The sequence below is a fragment of the Triticum aestivum genome, chromosome 5D, assembly GCF_018294505.1.
Source record: "Triticum aestivum cultivar Chinese Spring chromosome 5D, IWGSC CS RefSeq v2.1, whole genome shotgun sequence".
Lineage (NCBI taxonomy): Eukaryota > Viridiplantae > Streptophyta > Magnoliopsida > Poales > Poaceae > Triticum > Triticum aestivum.
In genome coordinates this window covers 23,116,903-23,124,805 of record NC_057808.1, presented here as the reverse complement: position 1 = coordinate 23,124,805, position 7,903 = coordinate 23,116,903, and the positions used below count along the sequence as shown (strand labels likewise).

General features: G+C 44.5%; 1 long non-coding RNA gene across 7 annotated transcripts; it reads right to left on the bottom strand.

The window, feature by feature from the left end:
- Positions 1–243: 243 nt before the first annotated feature.
- LOC123119173 (uncharacterized) lies at positions 244–5,962 on the bottom strand. Of its 7 annotated transcripts, none has more exons than XR_006458501.1 (8): positions 5,687–5,907; positions 4,582–4,880; positions 3,561–4,292; positions 3,044–3,105; positions 2,332–2,954; positions 1,980–2,216; positions 987–1,787; positions 244–915 (listed from the first exon to the last, which is right to left on the bottom strand). It is a non-coding gene; the product is annotated as an uncharacterized lncRNA (long non-coding RNA). The 7 variants fall into 7 exon arrangements; XR_006458502.1 differs by having other exon boundaries at positions 245–915; positions 3,561–3,695; positions 5,687–5,888; XR_006458498.1 differs by having other exon boundaries at positions 3,044–4,292; positions 5,687–5,961.
- Between the last annotated feature and the right edge of the window lie 1,941 nt (positions 5,963–7,903).

Below are 7,903 nucleotides of genomic sequence, written 5' to 3'. Positions count from 1 at the left end.
GTTTGATTGTCTACAACTTTGATTTTTCTGATCTTGGACTTTCTTCATCGGTGATGGTTGCTATTCTGGTGCGCTGGTTTTATGGGGCCCTAGCACGACAACTTTCCAACCGTCTATTATAATAAGGTTTGCTCGGCTCCGATGAAGGATGGGTGATTACGGCGACACGCCTTCGGCTCGGTTTAATGCTTGTCGCTACCACAAGTTGGCATGTGCGCTGTGGTGTATTTCCCGAACGTATGTTGCCAAAATTAGTTCAGCCCAGCCTCGCAATCAATGCGACGTGGCTCCGGATCAGATTGCGGTCGGATGGCTCAGCCATGTATCTGAGCCGGACTGGGACATTCACGGGCCCTCCTACGGTTGGATACATTGGGCAACCACTTCTCCCTAATAACAACTAACATTGGGCACACTAACTGGTCGAACTAATGATGCACATGAGCGAGCAGTGTTCATGTCGGCACATTCAGAAACCCTACAAGGATTACATCATCTGATGCCATACACGCCGTAATCGCATATCATGCCTGAGTACGGCGTCCGCTTTGACTCCTGCTGCTCACTTCTTCATCGTCATCGGATTCAATTTCTTCGGCCACATCAAATTATGCAAGATATGTTTTCCACCCTCTATCCCCTCTGCATCGGCAGGATCGTGGTCGCCGAAGCCTTCTACTGAATCTTGTCCTCCCTCCTCGTCCAGCTCTTGCTTCAACACACAACAGCAATCCCGTTGGATCACCTCCCCCTGAAAATCCATGTATGTCTCCTCTCCGTACAGAAAAGGTACACACCGTCAGACAAAGACGATTCCACTTTACCTCCTCAATCATGCCATCTTCTTGCGCCAGCAGCTGTGTTGTACTCCAAGCGGTCGCCGCTGAGTCCACCACTGAAGAGGCAGGCAGATGACTGCGAACAGCGACAGAGTCACATATCATGCATCGCTCTTAATAATGCAGAAAACACGCAAGATATCGTACCTGAACCCTTCATTCCGCTGACTGAATAGCCTCCTTCACAGCTCCTGGTCATGCCACTGAAGCCAGATTCAGCAAACGTCCGCGCCAGCGGCTGCAGAAGCTAGCTTCAATTTTTTTTAATTAGACAACAAAGGTGGAAGGCAAGGTAGCAGCTGGCCGTCGTGCACTCTTTATACTGCCCTTGCGTGATGCCACAGCAACACTTGCATTTAATCTTTCCAGCAATTCGAATTTCCAGCAGATATTACAAATCGAAACTTCATAACTCATTTTTCAGTAACTCACAGTGGCCTTGTGCAAGTGTTCTGTCGGTGTCCTTCCATCCCTCAGTGCTTGCATTTTCCCGGCTTCCGTGGCTTCTTGGGGGCATCCCCGCTTTCTGGGCATGTTATTCTTTTGTGACCCTCGCGATGGCAAATGCTACAGAACCTGGTTCGCTTACTCAGACCTTCGTATGGGGCCTTACTCCCCTCTTTCCAGGTATGTTGTTCTTTTGTGACCCTCTATGTTTATCTGGAGCTGCAAGACCCTGAAGGGTATTCACACTGAATGAGTGCCCACCACTATGGCACTGGTCAGCACCGTTGTCCCCAACAAATGCGACTTCGCCATTGCCATCCATTCTCCCAGTTGCCAGACCTGCCATACAGTCCTCAAAACCCAAACCATCCCTCTTCTCTACCAAAGGTGCGCCACTCACAAGCAGAGCTTCAGAGACCAACAAACATGTGATCAAAAGATTCTGCACTCGCATCGCCCATCCGCACGACTTCCGTGGCTTTGAGGTATAGAGTCGAGTTCCTGCAAGGTAATTGAGGCATGGAAAATCATTAAGTTTGGCCTAAAATGATCACCTTCACAATGGCTACTGAAAGTCTGATACGGACTAATATAGTAAACTAACGTTTGTGATAAAAAGCGTTCACTGCATACTAACTTGCATACATAGATTAAGCAATACAGTCCAACAGTGAGGAAGATTTTGTTTCACACCTTTTTGGCCAGCCAGGTGCTTCTGGATTGACTCTGCGAGTCGACTGCGCCGATCTTGTCGGAGATGCGTCCCGGCGACGGCACACTCCTTCACGCGCTCTACCTGCGCCATCGTCCCCGACCTTTTCAGCGCAACCAGACCCAGCATTAGAGTCAGCAGGAACTGCAGGGGCAGCTCCGTTGCCCGATAAGAACACGAGGGGAACCTAATCTGGTGATCAAGGCTGTCGGTGAACTCTGAAAAAACGACGGCATTCACCGGCAACAAGCCTCGTTCGTCAGGTTACTTCTGCACACGCGGTAGCTTGCTGAAGAAATCCCAAAACCATTTTACAGATCTGCATGGACTAACCTGTCAATGGCGTAAAGCAGGAACTCCATACCATCCTCCTCCTTTCAACCGTCGGCGCCCGGACAGGACGAGCGCCGCCGCAAGCACTAGAGGAGAAGGGATAGCGGTGCTTCTGCCCGAAGAGGGGTGGCGGCGAGGGTTTCCAGAACGACCCACTCAGATGTGGACAACTGTTCGGGGCCCCTTATCTGGTCCATGGCCCGGCTAAATCCGTAACGTCCTGGTCCACGGCCCAGTACGCCAGCTCGCTTCCTCCGTCCCTTCCCTTCGCCTTGGGCCCACAAAAGAGCCACTGTTTCATACCCGTATTCATGCGAATGCCCGATTTTCTGCAGCTCGCTTCTGACGCGCCAGTGGGCTTTATTCGCATCCCGAGCTAGAAACGGACACGAGCGATTTCGGGAGCAGCTGCGCTCGGGCACCGAATCGCCGCTTCCTTTTTATTACCTCTATTGTTCTTGTTGTTCTTTGTATTGCCATGATTAAAGATGAATAGACTGGCAGTTTCTTGGAAGAAAAAACAATAGAACAACAGGTCCATCATTTGACCATCACTGTAGTCTATAGGCGGCATCGAGTGCATCCGCATATTTCCCCTCCCCATAGTAACAACAGCACACGTTCTAAAAGTAGGATGCAATTTCTTTGTATAAGATTGTATCATAGCAAAAAAATGAATAAAAAGTGGGAGCAAAAGATGTGAAATGCGTACTAGCCATCAGTGATATGGAACTGTCCCCTTCGCTCAGCTGATGTAAACACTACAGTCAGCATCTGTGCATAGTAAAAGTGGGTAGAAAATGCCTGTAACTAAACCAACATCTGTGCATAGGAAATGGATAAATGAACTACCGATGTAAACACTACAGTCAGCATTCCAAGGGAAATGCGTCTGTAATTAACTGACTTGACAGGTTTATATTCAATCGAATTTGTTTTTCGAAGTATGCTATAGGATAGGTTGTGTATCCAAACTTGGGGAAAAAAATTTGGTTCAGGAACCTGGATGGGTGCTCTGTCGCTCTATATTTCTCTCTGAACTTAGCGATTTCAAAGGAACCAATCTTGTAAACTGCTCCTTCGCGAACTCTATTATCAAAGATGTGCATTCTTTTTTTAGGAATTGCTCCCTCTATCGTGCCATCCTAGTAAGGCAGATGGTCTCTATTAATTTGCGTGATACATGGTAAGGATAGATCAGAAAGCATGAACAATTGTGCGAGTCTTACCTTGGAGTCTACCATGACGAAGTTCTGACCATATAATTCAGTCCTATCACCGCTTCAATATTCCCATATCCTAGTGATTCGAACAGTTAATTTATCCTTGTATGAAAATTGAGTTGGTCGTCCATCAGCTAGGCCCTAAAACATGTAAATAAAGCATTAGCTATACGAAGCGTCTGGATCTAATAAATTTAATAGTTTTACAATACATAATGATTCTTTGGTTGTGAATGTAGAAATGCTGATGCCATTAAGAAATTATAAATTAAATTACGTGAATGAGTTGGACCGAGGCTAGCACATCAAAAATCCTTATGTGGCTTGTAGAAAAATGGTTCAAAGAAGAATAACAAATTCAGTAAAAAAAAAGTCCAATTTTGCTACAGAAAGAGAAACATGCTGGCAAAAAGCACACAGATCAAAGAATCAAGAGGAGCAGGTGCAGCGCGATAAAAAAAACAATCCGAAGGAAGCGCGGATAAGGCGATTCCACCAGCAGTAACAGTACGGCCTTTGGTTTAAATAAGAACAGATGATGTTCCGTGGAGGCAGAGCTATGCGCCACCATGCACGTGTGCATAATGATGTTGTGCGCAGCCATGCATTGTGATCTTTATCAACTACAATCATCTTAATAGTTCTGACACTCCCAGCAACTTAGTTATATTATATGGCTCATCCGTTCTTCAAGATGAACACGACACATTGAATAGGGGACCAATCGTTGGGGTTGTCCTGCACACGCAAAAGTCCTAATTGGATCAAAAGATATAGAAATAGAAACATAAAAAAGATGCTTAGTTCTTGTAGACATATTAACAAACAAATGGAGGGCATGAAATAGCAACATCAAAGAATACAATACATGTGTATTTTTGTCAAGATTTCTCCACACTAAACCTGACACCACACAAACATTTTGTCAAGCAATCAACCAATCAACTGAAGAAAAAACATAAAATTGCAGCACGGCGCAAAACCATCTCTATTGCAGCCACAGAAAGGGGGATGGGAGCAGCCGTACCTAAGCTCGAAGAGAAGGCCACACTCCTGCGTGAGGGAAAGCCGTGATCGATCCCTCCGTCGCAGGGATCGTCGCCTCATCTCCGTGGTTGGCCCTTGTTTGTTCTCCGTGTGAGAGAGATAGCGAGAGGAGGTGTAGGGTTTGCGGGTGTGCACCCCTGTGGCCTAGCCGAAGCAGAGGTGGGGAGATGGCAGAGGGGGAGAAGAAAACGGCGGCAGCATGGGCCGCCAGCTGCGGCAGCGGAGTAAGACGGCTGCTCCCCTTCCCCCCTGTCCCTCTTTTGTTCTCTCTCTCTGTATCTGGAAGATAGAGGAAGAAACCGATGGTCTTTCAGCGGTAAATCAAGCAGGAGCGGTAAAAAAAGAACAGAAAAAACGCAAACGTGTCAGCCAGAAAGGAGCCCTCGGGCAACACTTGAAACGCACAGCATGTGGGCTAGCTTAGTCCCCTTCATTTCTCTATATATTTAGTAGCTACAATGTACACCAATCTAGGTTGCCTCTCCTAGGCTATATAGGCTATTGTGAAAAATGAATAAAAGCTAGGCAATGAATTCACTTCGAAAATACACATCAGAAGAATAAACTTTCCAAACACTTCTTAAACATGCAACAACAGATATATGTGTAAGATAATTTCCAGAAGTGGCCCCAAAAGATAGATGGCAGCTCTTCCAAAAGGTGCATTGAAATTTAAAGCCACGCATAAGATAAGAAAAACAAAGAATACTGAAGATATATCAGGTCATGTCAGTGAGGATTAATTACCTCTTCTGTGCAATTTACAGAAGAACCTAATAAAAAGTTGTCATTATGCCTATAAAGCTCCCCTAATCTGGATCCTATCCCAATACTGCCAGGTGAGATCTAATACAAGGCGCTGGGTGGAGGGTGTCTGCCTGCCAGTGCCTAGGCCGCAAAGGTGGTAGTTATCCTTTTGGATCCGGGGAAAAGAACAGCAGGTTCAGCACCAATTGAAAGCCAAAATGGTGACTTCCACGGGCAAAAACAACAATGATGTAACATATATGAATACATGATGATGTACTACCTACTTGTAAATTACTGAAAATATAAAAACAGCAGCAGTTCAGATTCCTACTCACTCTTGAACCTTAACTTATTTCTCTTGGCTTCTTGCTGTCCTGCATTCTCTTGAATCATTGCATCCAAACTTCTTTTTCTCGGCTTCTTGATGTATTTCATACAGCTGTTAGCAGTAACAGAGATCAGTGACGGCAAGTCGATTATAACTGAATAAATGAACAACCTGAGACAAGGGAAGAGTAGGAACTCATCTCATGGCAAGGAACAGCAGCACATCAGCTCCAAACACTAACATGGTTGATCAAAACAGCAGCTTTGCAAATTTCCAGTGATCATCAGAAGTCCACAGATGACAAATCACAACAAGACAAGAATAACAAAGTTCTTATTTCCCTGACTTCTCTCTGTAGCGACCAGACCTCAAATGGTCTGTGCTGTGTGTACCAGTGTCATCCCTGGATCAGTAATGCTGACACGCACAGTACAAATGGAGGATTTATAACAGAGTAGCAATCACACACTTATTACATCGAATATCTCCAAAGAGAATAAGTATGATAAACATGGCTTAAGGCCATCTAATAACGATAACAGCGGAAGACTTGGAAGATAAGTGAGTCCATCAACTCCAGCGGCATCACTGAGTATAAGACCACGACCTAAGGCACCTTACTCGTCATCTGAAAAGTCTGCAACATGAAACGTTGCAGCCCGAAAACGGGTCAGCACATAGAATATGCTGGCAATGTAACACATAGAGAATAATGAACAATAATGCTATACTACATGCATATATGGCTGGTGGAAAGCTCTATGGTTACAGTTTTGCGAAAAGCCAGTTTTATCCTACTTCAAAGGAATAAATTTTATTTAACTATCATGGTGGTTGTGAAACATTGAGATGGTTGACAGCATCTCAATCCCAATTAAATCTCATCAGTAACCCAACAAAATTAATTAGAAGTAACATAGTGATGAGATTCACATGATAATCCAAGTACTAGATACTCAGGTTGTCCATAACCGGGGACACGGCTAACCATGATTAGTTTGTACACTCTGCAGAGGTTTGTGCACTTTTCCCCACAAGACTCGATCTCCTTCGTTGGATTACTCGCACTACATGGTGTTTGAGTAACGGATGACCGAGACACAGTCTTTCAGAAGTGTTTGCACCTTACGTATGGGTAGACAGTTACACCTACTTTCCCCTACATCTGCTAGTCTACCACTGTAAGAGTTCACACAACTTAGTCAACTATGCTAGAGCCCATAATAGCTTGCGGCTGCACACGGAAGTTTCTAGCATGAATAATCTCATGATCCCTTTGAACCTGGGTGGCGGTCCAAAAGAAAAACAGGCAATCCCGGAATACCCAGGTACCTCAATCCACCCAGATGTGAGTTTTAGTTGCCACCTTAAGTAAACCATTAATTAACAATCTCACATCTGTCATGGAAATCTCTCAAACCCAATCCACGTCTACGAGCATAGCATGGCAATATAATAGCAAACGTAGAAGTAACTCCCAAGGGTTTGAAAGTAAAACAGGTAATAGGTACTACCACATCTACTTCCCAATACCCACAATTTAATTAGATCCTAATCATGCAAGTGTTTGAGGAATAGATCTAATGCAACAAAAACTGGGTATGGAAAAGTATGATCAAAGTGTTACTTGCCTTGCTGATGATCCGCAAAACCTAGCGATTCGAAGTAACAAGCGGCACACTCCGGGTACTCTATCGCAAACAAACAAGCATACAATCAGTACTCATCTAATGCACAGGTAAAACTCGAATGAAAGATCCAACCAGAAAGTTCAACTTAAGAACTCCGGTTTGCAAAAAGAATCAACTCGAAAGAAGCAACGAAAGTCAAACTGCGAAAGAAAGAAGCTTCGTTTACTAATCTGGATCTAGGTCAAATTTTACTGTAGCAAAATCTTGTTTGAGTAGGTTAAACGGAAAGAGAATTTCGAGACGAAACTCTAGGCGCTTGAATCGCCTGATTTCGATAAACGAGCGAGAAGTTAAACAGAAACGAAAATTCGATCAGAAATCGAATGTGAGAAAAATAGCGGAAAAACCGATGAAAAAGAAAAAGGACGAACGGTTAAAGAACGGACGTTCGTTAACAGAGAAAAACCGACGAACGCGTTCGTTAAAACGAACGGTTCGGTGAACGCTCGCAAAATAATAAAACCGAAAAAAAACCGATCTAGGGTTTTTTTTTTAAAACGAAGGGTTTTTTTTAAAGAAAACCGGCAACGAAC